Here is a 14936-nt window from a genome sequence, read left to right on the forward strand (position 1 = left end):
GGGGTTTAAACTCTAAATTTAAGCGCACTCTAGTGTTTAACTTCCTTAAACAGCACTGTCCACATATATGTATACTCCAGGAAACTCACCTAATGGGTAGTAGGGTTTTATTCCTCAAGAAATCCTGGGTAGGACTGTCCTATCACTCGGTATACTCCTCATACGCCAGAGGGGTTAGTGTCCTTATTCACAAGTCCCTACAGTTTGAACTGCTGGATCTCCACCTGGACGCTGAGGGGCGGTTTGTTGTGATTCATGCTATGTGTGTTAGATGTGAACTGGTAATTGTAGGAATTTATATGCCACCCCCAGCTACTATGTCCTTGCTGTCTAAGCTAGCTCCCATAGTGGCGCAGTATCCATCCGCACAGGTCCTCCTGGCTGGGGATTTTAACATACCCCCTGTACCTAGCCTAGACAAGTTCTTTCCCGACCCGGCAGTGGATTCTCCCCTATCTAGATGGGCTGACACATACGGGCTACACGACGTATGGAGGTGGAAGCATCCGCGGGAAAGACAATTCACATGCCACTCGGCTTCTTACACCACATTCTCCGGGAATTGACCGAATATATCTTAGCGATCGCCTGCTGCCCCGCACGCTGGCGGTTTCCATCCTCCCGAGGGGGGTTTCTTCTTTTTTTTTTTTTTTTCAAAATTCTTTATTTATACACAACAAAGAGCGTTTCCACACGGATCACAGTAACATTGTAAAACACAGTGATATCCACAGGTATACAAACAAACAAAACTCAGTCTATATACATGTTATCAAATTCAAACGAATTATGATAGGTTATCATATAGCGTCAGGCCACCAGCCCTCACGGGCAATACGCACCTGACTCTGTACTGGTGCCACTCAGCTACCGTTCCAAACCTCCCCATCGGAGTCGTCAGTAGAGTAATAATTACCCATGGGATGCGGCGTGCAATCAAGGATCCGCGGACCGCTCACCTTTTCCTTAATATCTAAGAGGTAGCAAGAGCAAAGAAAAGAGAGTTAGAAAACAGTAGCAACTCCCATGACATAGTCTGGGGAGCCAAGAAGGATAGCCGCCCCGTGGGGAAGATTCCCGGTTGGGGGGTGCAGAGAGAGGGGAGGCGGAGGGGAGTATGGGGCCACGTGTCTATCAGCCCCATCTGCATTTTGCTTGGTCCGGAATATCTGCATCTACACTATCGAGGGTATGAGTCTATCCCCCGGTTCTAGATCGGGTCTCTAAGATTTTGTCCTTCATCTGAGTAGATGTAGATGTTCCACAACTGCCATGTTTGTTTGTAAGCTTCCTGTCTGTCTTGGCTTGAAAGAATCAGTTCTTCCATCCTATTAATGTCGCCCACTTTCCGTAGCCACATTGCTACAGTCGGTGGGTCTGGGGATTTCCAGCAGATGGGGATGCATGCCTTAGCGGCGTCAAAAAGGTGTCGGATGATTGATTTTTTATAAATGTACGTAGGGATGTCGTTGGCGTGTAACAGAAGAAAAGCTGGGTCGTCGGGGAGCTGTCGATCTGTAAACTTTTGGGAGATCCTCCTGACTTCCGTCCAGAAGGGTCTCAACCGTGGGCAGGACCAGAAGATATGGAGCAGCGTGCCCATCTCGTTCTGGCAATGAGTCTGAAGTCGTCCGGAACAGTTTGCTAAGTAGGGCCGGTGTACGGTACCAACGTGTCATGATTTTATAATTTGTCTCTTGGACCTTCGTGCAGATGGAGGACTTGTGTGCGAATGTCAATATTTGTTGTTTTTTCTTGGCAGAGAATGTGCAGTGTAGATCTTGTTACCATTTAGCAATGCAGGGGATTTGATATCCCTCCGCTGGTGTGGCCAGTGTATTATATATAATGGACAAGGCGTGTGGTAGGGCTTCCGTGCCTGAGCATAGCTCTTCTAAAGATGTGCGAGTGTGGGTCATGGTATGTAGGAAGTGATTGAGTTGGTTGGCCCTCAAGAAGTCCAAGCAATAACTTCCTCCTGGGTCCATCAGTTCTGCAAGCGTTTTCCAGCGATCCGCAATGCTAAAGTGGGAAGCCTGAAATGTGCCCGAGTCTCTCAGAGCACGAAACCGCATGTCCCGTATCCCTGGCTCAAATTGCGGGTTGCCCAGCACTGGGTGTAAAGGTGAGTCTCCCACTGTCAGCCTTGCCCGAGGTAGTAGCCTAGCGCATACCTTAATTGTGGTTCCTATCAGTGGGTGAGTTCGTACAGACCTGTGTAGTACTGTAGGGCACCACGGTGCTCTCTGCAATGGGATCTCGCTCTCGCTCATGGCTTGTTCCAGATGAGGCCACAGTTTAGTGTCTTTATGTCGGCACCAGTCAATAAGGCGGTTCAAGTGTGCAGCGTGATAGTATGCATGGACGTCGGGCATAGCCATTCCACCGTGTATTTTGGGCAGGGACAGTACCGATCTGTGTATCCGAGGATGTTTCCCAGCCCACAGAAAGGTCTTAAACATGGTCTGAACCTGTTTGAAGAAATCTGCTGGTATATGTATGGGGAGGGCTTGAAGGAGGTATTTAAATTTTGGCAATGTAGACATCTTTAACCAGTTAAGCCCCGGACCAATATGCAGCCTAAAGACCCAAGGTGTTTTTACAGTTCGGGACTGCGTCGCTTTAACAGACAATTGCGCGGTCGTGCGACGTGGCTCCCGAACAAAATTGGCGTCCTTTTTCCCCCCACAAATAGAGCTTTCTTTTGGTGGTATTTGATCACATCTGCGGTTTTTAGTTTTTGCGCTATAAACAAAAATAGAGCGACAATTTTGAAAAAAATGCAATATTTTTTACTTTTTACTTTTTCCCCCAAAAACATATATAAAAACATTTTTTTTTCTCAGTTTAGGCCGATACGTATTCTTCTACCTATTTTTAGTAAAAAAAATCGCAATAAGCGTTTATCGATTGGTTTGCGCAAAATTTATAGCGTTTACAAAATAGGGGATAGTTTTATTGCATTTTTATAAAAAAATTTTTTTACTACTAATGGCGGCGATCAGCAATTTTTTTCGTGACTGCGACATTATGGCGGACACTTCGGACAATTTTGACACATTTTTGGGACCATTGTCATTTTCACAGCAAAAAATGCATTTAAATTGCATTCTTTATTGTGAAAATGACAGTTGCAGTTTGGGAGTTAACCACAGGTGGCGCTGTAGGAGTTAGGGTGCACCTAGTATGTGTTTACAACTGTAGGGGGGTGTGGCTGTAGGAATGACGTCATCGATCGTGTCTTCCCTATAAAGGGAATGACGCGATCGATGCGCCGCCATAGTGAAGCACGGGGAAGCCGTGTTTACATACGGCTCTCCCCGTTCTTCAGCTCCGGGGAGCGATCGCGACGGAGCGGCTATAAACAAATAGCCGCGCCGTGGTCCCGGATCGCTCCCTGAGCGGACCCGACCTCCGCATGTAGCGGGGGGGTCCCGATCGGACCCCCCACCCGCTAATAGGCAAGGACGTACATGTACGCCCATGTGCCTGTACGTGCCATATTGTGGACGTATATGTACATGCGGGGGTCGGGAACTGGTTAATATGTTGCACCTACCGAACCAAGAGTGAAGACCGGTGGTCCACTGGTCTAGCAACTTCTGAAACGCCTTTAAAAGCGGTGGGAAATTGAATCTAAAAGTTTGGGAAAGGTTCGGGGGGGATACGTGTGCCAAGGTAGTTCAGAGCCGTGTCTGTCCACTGCAGTCCAAAACTGCCGCGGAGACGTTCTAAACGTGGGCCCGGAATTCCCACCCCCATTGCTACCGACTTGCTCATATTTATTTTTAGGTTGGAGAGTCGTCCATATATCTCAAATTCCCGCATCAGGCTGGGAAGGGACGTTACTGGGTCTGTCAAAGAGAAGAGCAGGTCATCCGCGTAGGTGGAGACCTTTATATTCTCCATCTCCCACTCTAACCCCTGAGATGTCCGGGTTCGTTCGTACGTGTCGCAGGAAAGGTTTGAGGGTGAGTGCGAATAGTAGGGGCCATTTTTAATCGGGAATGTTTTCGACAATACCCCGTTGGCCCTGACTCTGGCAGTTGGATCTGTATAGGTCGCTGATATCCAATTTAGCATTTTATGACCCAGCCCAATGTGTTTTAGTGTATTGAACATGAACTGCCAACTGACACGATCAAACACCTTTTCGGCGTCGGTGCTCACAAAGACCCAAGGTGTTTTCGTGATGTTCACTGTGTGCACGAGGTTCAAGACCTTGGCAGTGTTGTCCCTAGCTTCCCTGGTAGGGACAAACCCTACCTGGTCAAGGTGAATAAGGCTTGGAAGATGGCGTTGGATTCTGGTCGCGAGAATCTTAGTAAGGCTAACTTTGACAATCAAATGTCTAAGTTGTCACTGCAAATATCAAGAACGCATGTAATGCGTTGACATATTAGTGAAAAGCATAAACAGTGTAAATAGTGATGTAAATCAATAGACTCTACATAACAGTAATATAACAAAAGAAATGCAATGTCCAATGGTTAGGAAACAGGGATGTCTCACAATCCTAAACAAATACTTAATAAAAAGTGCAATATGAAGGCAATCCACCTAAGTAGATAGGTAATGGACCAAGCCTCACATGAAGTGACATACACTCAAAATGTGCAAATAATTGTCCATTGTGAAAATACAAGTGCTGAGTGAGAACACATATGATCTTTTCAGGTGATTGAGTGAAGCCAATATCCTCAAAGACAGTCTTCAATGCTGAACATAAGAATATATGAGTGGGTACTCTTACCGCAACAGGTGGACCCTCTAACTCACCATACGGTGGGAGGGTCGTAAGGGCTTAAGTGGACCGACCATCCAGTCCAGAAATCCTCGCAGTGTTGGTCTAGGCCAAGAGTAATCCCAAAAAGATTTGATTGTCCAGAAATTTGATTGGATCAGGAATCAGCCTGATGGCAGTTGCTCAGACACCCCGAATCATAAGAGAAGAAATAAAAATGGAGGTGCTCCTCATAGTGTAAAACTATTATTTAATGTAAAAAAGCTTTTTTCCAAAAGTCCGCACAAGTGACAGAAATGTAAAAAATAAAAACATAGAAAACTATCAAAGCCACACATAGGAAAAAAAACGCAAACTGAAAATAATAAACAGCAGCAATAACTCCCACCCTTGATGGGTATAAGGAGTATTCCAATGAGTAAAATGCAGTGGAGATGCGATGGATCAATCACCCAACCGGTTTCGTCTCAAACAGACTTCAACTGGGGTATCTGATTGTCCCATGCTGCTCCCCTGCATTAAATACCTGAGATCCAGGTCCGTAAGTTCCCCCACTTGGTCTGCCATGCCGAATCAGCGTGCGTGTCAGAGGACTAATCAGTCTCCTCCATTGCGTTCCAAAGACCGGATGTCGGGAGGCGGAGTAACCGCTGGTGTGTCTATGCTGTGTACAAAACAGCATCACTTTCCTCGCAACCCCCTATACAGGGGAGGAGACGTGGAAGTATGCCAGCCAATAGGGAGACATCCGCTTGTCTGACCGCACAATGTCTAACGTTAATACGCCAGCGCTGCGTGTCATGACACGTTCCAGGGACCTCTGCCAGTACGTCCCGGCCAATCGGAGGCATCCGCCTGTGTGACCACACAACGTCTGACGTCAATACGCCGGCGCTGCGTGTCATGATGCGTTCCAAAGGCCTCTGTCAATGCGTCTCCTACATATGGGGTGGACATGACATAAGCTGTGAAACGAAAAAGCTTAATTTGTCCACCCAGAGGCAGCATAAACTTCACAGGGATGGAAAAGATCATCCTAGATCACACCAATGTAATAGAAACGACTGTATGTTAAACAGTCCATTTAAATATAAGTGTGTCTGTACCCATATGTAGCTAGGCTAGGAAAATGGCAGAAACTCACGGAGATGGATCAAAGTTAATGTAAGAGACCATCAGAAATATATATAAAAATGAAGTATAAAAATGGCATGATTATATATAAAAAATAATAAAAATTTTAGAAATTGTATTAAGAATATAAAATAAATAAGAAAAACTAAATGGTCAATGACCCAATTAGGACTGGTTTATAAACGCATTTACGTCCCATTCAACGTTTAATCCGAATGGTGCGTAACTTTTAAGCGAATATATCCAGTAAACTTCTAATTTTGAGACCCCTCTGGTACTAGGTTCACCCCTCCAGTGTGGGACAAATTTATCTATGATGAGAAAGGTGGTACCTTCCAGTCTTTTATTGTGTGCCTGTAAATAATGTCTGGGTACCGTATGTTTAATACATCCCTTCTTAATTTTTGCAACGTGCTCACCTACCCTTGTGGAGAAGGCCCGTATGGTACGACCAACGTACTGTTTTCCACAAGGGCATGTGATCAAATAGACTATGTGCGTGGAGGCGCACGTGAAAAACTGCTTCATGGGAAATTCAATCCCAGTGATGGTGGACTGGAAACAGGTAGTTTTCTTCCTCCCATGTGTATTATTAAGGCACACTTTGCATTTTCTGCACGGGTGAAAACCTTTTGATAAGGGAAAAAAGGAGGGTTTAATTGGAGGGTCAATGACATTGGGTGCAATTTGATTTTTCAAAGAAGATGCCCCCCTATATATCACCGTCGCATTAGTGGGCAAAGTAGGTCCTAGGACTTGGTCTTCTTTCAGGATTCCCCAATGTTTATAGATAATATTCTTTATCTGTTTATACTGTCCAGAGAAAGTTGTAAAGAATGAATTTCTAAATTTAGAATCTTGGACTGCCTTTGTCTTCTCTATTGTTAGTGTTGTACGGTCAATCTCTCCAATTTGTTCTATTTCCTCATCGATTCTATCCATTGGATAGCCCTTGTCTAAAAAACGTTGTTTCAAGACTTGCGCCTGGATAAAGAAATCCTTTACATCCGAGCAATTGTGTCGTATCCGTAGCAATTGACTCCTGGGAATGGACTTCAACCAGGCGGGATGGTGACAGCTGTCAGTAGGAATGTAGCTGTTGCGGTCAGTACTCTTAAAGTACGTTTTAGTTACCAACCGATCGCTCTGGGCCTGGATTTCAAGATCGAGGAAGTGAATGTTGGAAAAACTTGCCTCATACGTTAGAACAATTCCCACATCATTTGTGTTCAGTATGGCCATGAACAGGTCCAACGATTGTTGGTCCCCCCTCCAAAGGAGGAGGATGTCGTCTATGTACCTGGCCCAGAGAACAATCTCTGGCCGGTTCATAGCATAGACGACATCCTCCTCCCATTTGGCCATAAAGATATTGACGAGGCTGGGGGCAAACTTAGCCCCCATAGCCACACCTCTCTGTTGCAAAAAGTACTCTCCATTGTACCAAAAATAGTTGTTGGTTGTCGCAAATCTGAGCAAATCCATAATAAAGTACTTCTGCACGGTAGGGATGCTCTCATTGCGACGGAGAAAATATGGTGGGCAATGCTCGTGTACAGAGAGGACACGTCAGCCGTTACCAGCATGATGTCCCCGCTGTACACTATTTCATCGAGTCGTGCGATGGTATGCCTCGTATCCTTTAGGTACGAGGGAATGTCCTTAACCATAGGTTGTAAGTGGAAATCTATATACCTTCCTATTCGGGAGGTAATAGAATTAATTCCACTTATGATGGGCCTTCCAGGAGGGTTCACGTTGTCCTTATGTATTTTTGGCAGGAAATACATTGTAGGAATGCGAGGGACCTTAGGCATAAGGTATGCGCGTTCCTTTTTTCCAGTATTCCTTTCTGGGCCCCTGAAGTTAGTAATCTACACAAAGAGGTTTTGATCTTTGATGTGGGATTTGAAGGCAGTTTAACATAGGTGTCAGTGTCCCCCAAGATGCGTAGCATTTCCTCATGGTATGCGGTTTTGTCCAGCACCACAATGCCTCCCCCTTTGTCCGTGGGGCGGATCACAAGATCTTTGTGTTCACACAGGCTCTTTAAACCCTTTTTTATATTGAGGTCGATGAATGTTTTTTTGAGAGGTAATTCATCTAAATCCCTGAGAACCAAATCTCTAAACACCCTGACATTTGGGGCCATTGGGCAAGAGGGGTTAAACAGGGATGGGTTAGAGAGTCCAGTGTGGACAACATGAGAGGAAACATCTTGGAGATTAGGTCTACACGGATTGCTGATAAAATAACGTTGGATGTTTAATTTCCTAACGTACTTTTGTACGTCTATAAACGTATTAAATTTATTCAAGGTTTTGGGGGGGACGTACTTAAGCCCCTTATCCAATGCCACTTTCTCTGTATCTGTCAGGTGAACTTTGCTAAGATTAAAAATGCCTGTTCCCCTTAGACTTTTTTCCTTTTTCGTCCGGGCTCATCGCCCCCCTCTCGAGCCCCGTTTGGTTCTCTTCCCCTGGGGTAGTCTTCTTGGTCCCGGTGAAAATCCCCCTGATATTCGGACCTCGGTTGATTCTGGTTGTATGAATAGGGGGATCTGTCCTGATGGTATTCATCCCTTTCCATATAACCATATGTGTGATTATATGGTCTACATGGATAATCTCCCCTTGGGGGGGGGGGGGTCTTCCTCCACCACGACCAGGAGTGGATTGGGGGTATCCATTAGAATAATCATAATGATTACGATTACTATAAGGGGATGAGTCATAGGACCGGGGATCCTGAGGAATATCCTTTTGGTTCCTAGATCTTCCTCTAGGTCCTTTGCCTTTTCCTCTATTAGGGTGTCCTCTTTGTTGGGGGTTAGGAGTTCTAGGAGCAGCTCCTCTATTAGTGGAACCCTCATTTCTAATAGGGAGTGTCAGCGGGGGGCCCAATTGTGAGAAGGCCAGAACTTTCCCCTCACTGGATGAGGGTTGGGACACTTCCATTTCTAGATTTTGGGGTTCAACTTCTTCCTCTGTATTAATTAAACTTTGCCATCTAAACACTAAACCAGTCTTATAGTCTGCTACGTCTCTAGTATATTTCTTTTGTTTCTTTGTCTTTTGGTCTCGCTCTTCTTTTTCTAGATGGCCTTTAAGACTCAAGGAAAGTGTGTTATATTCAGGTGTGGACTTTGAATTAAGTAGTTTTTCTTTAATGTCTTTTATCTCTTTGTCTAGCGTTTCCATTCTTAGTTTTTTCTTATCAGATAAAAAATTAAGTAAAGATATCCCCTGATTATTAAAGCATGGGACAATCAGATACCCCAGTTGAAGTCTGTTTGAGACGAAACCGGTTGGGTGATTGATCCATCGCATCTCCACTGCATTTTACTCATTGGAATACTCCTTATACCCATCAAGGGTGGGAGTTATTGCTGCTGTTTATTATTTTCAGTTTGCGTTTTTTTTCCTATGTGTGGCTTTGATAGTTTTCTATGTTTTTATTTTTTGCATTTCTGTCACTTGTGCGGACTTTTGGAAAAAAGCTTTTTTACATTAAATAATAGTTTTACACTATGAGGAGCACCTCCATTTTTATTTCTTCTCTTATGATTCGGGGTGTCTGAGCAACTGCCATCAGGCTGATTCCTGATCCAATCAAATTTCTGGACAATCGAATCTTTTTGGGATTACTCTTGGCCTAGACCAACACTGCGAGGATTTCTGGACTGGATGGTCAGTCCACTAAAGCCCTTACGACCCTCCCACCGTATGGTGAGTTAGAGGGTCCACCTGTTGCGGTAAGAGTACCCACTCATATATTCTTATGTTCAGCATTGAAGATTGTCTTTGAGGATATTGGCTTCACTCAATCACCTGAAAAGATCATATGTGTTCTCACTCAGCACTTGTATTTTCACAATGGACAATTATTTGCACATTTTGAGTGTATGTCACTTCATGTGAGGCTTGGTCCATTACCTATCTACTTAGGTGGATTGCCTTCATATTGCACTTTTTATTAAGTATTTGTTTAGGATTGTGAGACATCCCTGTTTCCTAACCATTGGACATTGCATTTCTTTTGTTATATTACTGTTATGTAGAGTCTATTGATTTACATCACTATTTACACTGTTTATGCTTTTCACCAATATGTCAACGCATTACATGCGTTCTTGATATTTGCAGTGACAACTTAGACATTTGATTGTCTGGTTAACCTCACAGGGTTATACACAGTTGTCAAAATATTGGATGGTAGGGTGAATACCTACCATTATTTGTTTATTTTATTACTTTTTCCATTATTATATAGATCTCCCCTTCAGGGTTTTCTTTTGGCGCCACATTTTTTCATATTCACGTTCACGAAGCATCCACTTTGGTATGTTGGCAGCCTGACTCACTTTTACTTTGTGGTTTGCGCAATATTACACACATATTACCTTGGCGTTTAATGATATTATCGTTAGTGTGTCCATGCTCGCGGGTGGATGGTGGGAAGGGATTGTGTGGTTAGGTAAGAAGAGTTAGCGTGTGGCCCGGAAACCAGGGGTTATAGAAAGAGAGGAAAGGGAAAGCTTAAGAGGCATGTGTCTCCGTCCAATGTGGCCGGGGCACACGGAACATAGCCAGCACCAGGCGGTGTGGTCAAAGAGAGAATCTAATTTAGCTTAAATAGCTAGAACGCTCATCAGAGGTAATCTGGTGTATGAGCGCAGGCCTATGTGGGTAGGTGGATAGACAGAGCCGGTGGTGTTGGCCCCCGACCTCATCCATCCCCCCCCCGGCCATAGCAGATGGTAAAATACAATATCAGTAGTGCAATCTGTGGTAATGTAGTAGCAATGCAGAAAGTTTCAAGAGAAAAGAACAAAAGAGAAAAACATATAAGGCAAGGAGTAAAACATAAAGCACGTATCATAGAACCTCCACTCAAGTATTTATACCCACAAACAGTGCAGCATCAGGTACATTTGGTGTCTAACCGGTAAACCTGAGGGGTGTAGTATCCCCAACTCCCCCAGTAAAATAATCTCAAACGGCCAGCAGCCTCTCCTCCCCCTTCAAACAAGGTAGTACAGTGGGGCGTCCCATCTCCCCCATTTAACCTAGGGAGCTCATCCACAGGTCGGCACCCTCCCCACGGCACCCATCCCTCCCCCCCACCATCACCCCACAACACATCACATCACATCATTGCACCTTCCCAAGTACCCGTAACAACATCTGTAAGGCAGTCCATGTGCGGGGTGAACCCCCAACAGCGCGTCCCCAATCCCCACATCGCCGCAGCGGGCAGAAGCAGGGGGACAGAGTCAGCGGCGTCCTCTTACGGTGCAGTGACAACAGCACTGCCTGGCGTTCGTATCTGCAGTGGTAGCCGGCAATGTAGGAGGAGGGGGGCGATGCGTAATCGTCCTTCGGGAGATCAGGGCGCGCCCTAACAGCGCGGAGGCCCAAAAGGTCGCGCAGTGTGGTCTATCCCGGGGGCTAGTCAAAGGCACAGGGCTCCCCGCCCCCCTGGGTGGCAAAGAAAAAAAAGTAAAAGAAAAAACTCAACGGGCAGGGGGGGGGGTGGGCGAAACGGTACTGCTACAGTCCCCCGGGTAACAAGCAACATGGGGTCCCCGGTTCAGTCTTGGATGGGGTTTTCCGGGGTGCCGGCACAGGGGGGAGTCAGCCTCCACTAACAACATAGGGTGAGGTGAAAGGATGTTCAGGCCTCGCGATCCACACTCCGGTCTTCAGGAAACCAGGGTGCGCCCTAACAGCGCGGGAGCCCAAAAAACTGTCCAGGGAGATCGGCCAGGGATCCAAACTATGACCAGAGCCACCCCACCCTCCCGAGCCGCAGGCCCGGGCCCCGGATGTCACACAGGGTGGGAGGTCCAGTACAGGGGGAATCGGTAACCCGGGATCCCCGGGACAGGCCAATATGATGGACCCCGGAGTATTGGCAAAAGGGGGGAGGCAACGCCGCCGGCTCAACAGAGGGAGGGTGGGCTACGGAGTTCTGGGGATTGCGGCCTACGGCCTACTCACGGTGCTCTCCGCCCAAGGGCGTGCGGCGTCTCCTTCGGCCATGACCTTGCTGGCGTGCACCCATCCCGGGTCTGTACATCGAGGGGCCTGCTTGGCCAGGGGTACGAGGCAGGAGTTGCAGCCAGTCGGGAACATGAATCTGGTCTGTTTCCAGGAACTGGAAGAGGGCCGGGAGGTCCGCCGGCGTCTGAACAGTGAACGCTGCTCCGTCTTTTCTGAAGGTCACTGCAAGTGGGTAACCCCACCTGTATGTGAATCCACGCTGTTTCGGCAGGTCAAGGACGGGCTTCAGCATCGCCCGATGGCGTAGCGTCGCCCGAGATAGGTCCGGTAGTACCTTGATCGCCGATCCCTCTAGTAGGACCTCGCCTCGATCCCATGCTCCCCGGATGATGCGCTCTTTCTGTGCGAATCGGAGCAATCTACACACGACATCTCAGGGACTGTCCGGGTCATCCGACTTCGGGCCTAGTGCGCGGTGTGCACGGTTAACCTCCACGGTTTCCTCCGGGTCTCCCAGCACATCACGGAACAGCTGTAGCAGCATGCCGTCCAGAGTATCGGTGTCCACCGATTCCGGTATCCCTCAGAGCCGCAAGTTATTGCGGCGGCTCCGGTCTTCAACCTCCTCGAGGTGTAGCTGAAGTGTGACCGCCGCCTCTCTGTGGAGGTCCCTGTCACGTTCCAGGCCGGTCACACTCTGCTCCAAGGCTGCTAACGATCCCTCGCCCGTGGACACCCTGTCCGTTAGCGTGGACACTTCTACCCGTACTTCCTGGAAGTCTCGCCGGTGTGTCTCCTCTAGTTTTAGTATGAGAGTCTCTATGTCGGAGCGGGTGGGGAGGGCCTGTAGGAGCGCTCGTATCTCCCGCTCCGCCGACGTGCCTCCCGGCTCTGCGATTGAGGTGGACATGGTCGGGTGTGCCTCAGGTGTTCTTGGTGTGGTGGGGTCTGCCGACATATCGTCTGGGTGAAAGGTCCAGATAGCCTGGTCCGGATTCTCTATCGGGCCGCCATGCGTGCCTCGATGACTCACATTGCTCGTATTAGACACATAGATGATGGCTCCCTGGTTTTAGACCCAGTGAACATTAATGACCAGTTTCGCACCTTCTACGCTAGACTATACTCTTCCCGGGTGACGTATACTACAGATGACTTGCTCACTTCTAGAGACGGTGGACCTTCCGGAGCTCACCCCTGACGCTCGTACTAGACTGGACGCTCCTTTTACTCTGAAAGAAGTGCAAACTGCGGTTGCTTCTCTTTAGGCGTCAAAGACGCCGGGTCCGGATGGACTCCCGGCGGAGTTCTACAAGGAATAGGAGAGGAAAAGAAAATGGACTTTGTAGGCACTTATAAATAAAATATAATTTTTTTTTAATAATAATAGAAATTCACAAGACAATATGTCAAATCAATAAATACAAAGCATTAAAACATGATGTAGGATATATAGAACCAGGTGATTGGACCATGGGGGTGATTTGTGTAGTCATTAATCACTGGGGAACTTCAGTTCACACTTGGTCAACACTTGTTCAATCCTTAGCATGTAGGGTGTTCCACGATTGGCTCAACTAGTTTCACGGAGCTTATCCGCTTCATCGGGAGCTTTGGAAATACAATATGAAAAATAAATATATCAGAACAAGTAACAAAGGATATATAGAAAACCAGAACCAGACTTTGAATCAGTCCGGTATAGGGATACCTGTAAAGTATACTCACCACTTGGATGGTATATATTTATAGTGGAATGCTAAACGCGGTGGAGCGCCATCCGAAAAAAGGAGCCTCCTCCTTACCAACCCAGCCGGGTCAGACAAGAAAATGCACACACACACCACTCACCAGCTTGCACCACCAGGGGCCGTGTTGGGCCGTTCCGCAAGCTAGGGGGTGCCAATGGTAACTGAAAATATAATAATGCAAAAAATGGGCATAATGGCCTGGACAAGATTGCGCATTCAAAAAACACTGGCAAGCAAACTTAGAAAAATAAAAACTATATTACTTGGGATAAACTAATACTGCTGTATAATAAAGCATCAAATAGTATCAAGTAGCAGCCTGGTTATGCTTATTGAGATATAAGCCACAAAGGTGAAGTAGCTGGCTGAAAAATTTGAAGTTTGTAAAGTTGAAAGGATCACTTATTGGTAGTAGGCAATTCGGATGCTTGGAAGGCTACAGCAATAATTAATATAGGGGGGAAATTTAGGAAGGAAGGAGGGAGGGGGGAGGAAGTGTAGATAGGCTATTACACCAAGAGTTTTAAACATATCATCAAGTGGATGGACTTAATAGAGAGGTCAATGCTGCAGCCATATACATTTATTATTTAACGAGTCTTGTATAAAAAGATCAGTAGTTACCAGATAATAATAGTCAAACAGTTAAACTTGCCAAAAAACTCTCAAGGAGAGAGAGATGTTTGCACTGCAGCACAGTCAAGGTGGAATTCTGGAGAGTAGCCAAGGGGGACAAAGTAAATAGGGTTTTAGTGGTTTGGCAAAAGCAATTGCCAATATCCAGCATGATAGTTTAAAGAGAGTCGCTTACCAGTGGTGAACGCCGTGTCCAGGTAAAGAAAGCGCCGCATCTGATGTGTGGCTCGCTCCACACTGTCTGAGTGTGTGCTGCCTGGCTTTAAATGCCCCCCCGCGCGCTGTACGTCAGATATGTCTGACATCATGCGCGCCGGCCACGTCGGTTCACCGCGCATGTGCCGGCTGGCGCCAGCGCTTCTGGGAGTTGTAGAAAATCCCAGTGCGCTGTAAAGCGGGTTGGACCGAGGGACCGTGAAGATGGAAATCACGGTCCAAAATCGCCACTATCAGGTGACAATCACTCAATTCCTCAGGGAGAGGAAAGGTGATATCTCCCAAATAGTGGCTTGGGTGGCCGCTAGATTGCAGAAACGGCACCCAAGGCTTAGTGATTGCCAACAAGGTGACTGGTGATGTTTTGAGGCTCCCCATAGGGCTGCATCAACCGCTGGAGCATTCCTATAAAAAAACATAAGTATACAATATATGTTCTGTTGTTTATTT

The 14936-nt window shown here is 46.7% G+C and overlaps 1 long non-coding RNA gene across 1 annotated transcript; it reads right to left on the minus strand.

Moving 5' to 3' along the window:
* Window positions 1–13600: 13600 nt before the first annotated feature.
* Window positions 13601–14533, minus strand: LOC120919542. Its single transcript, XR_005744589.1, has 3 exons — window positions 14446–14533; window positions 14259–14346; window positions 13601–13795 (listed from the first exon to the last, which is right to left on the minus strand). It is a non-coding gene; the product is annotated as an uncharacterized LOC120919542 (long non-coding RNA).
* Between the last annotated feature and the right edge of the window lie 403 nt (window positions 14534–14936).

Source organism: Rana temporaria, chromosome 12, assembly GCF_905171775.1.
Source record: "Rana temporaria chromosome 12, aRanTem1.1, whole genome shotgun sequence".
Taxonomy (NCBI): domain Eukaryota; kingdom Metazoa; phylum Chordata; class Amphibia; order Anura; family Ranidae; genus Rana; species Rana temporaria.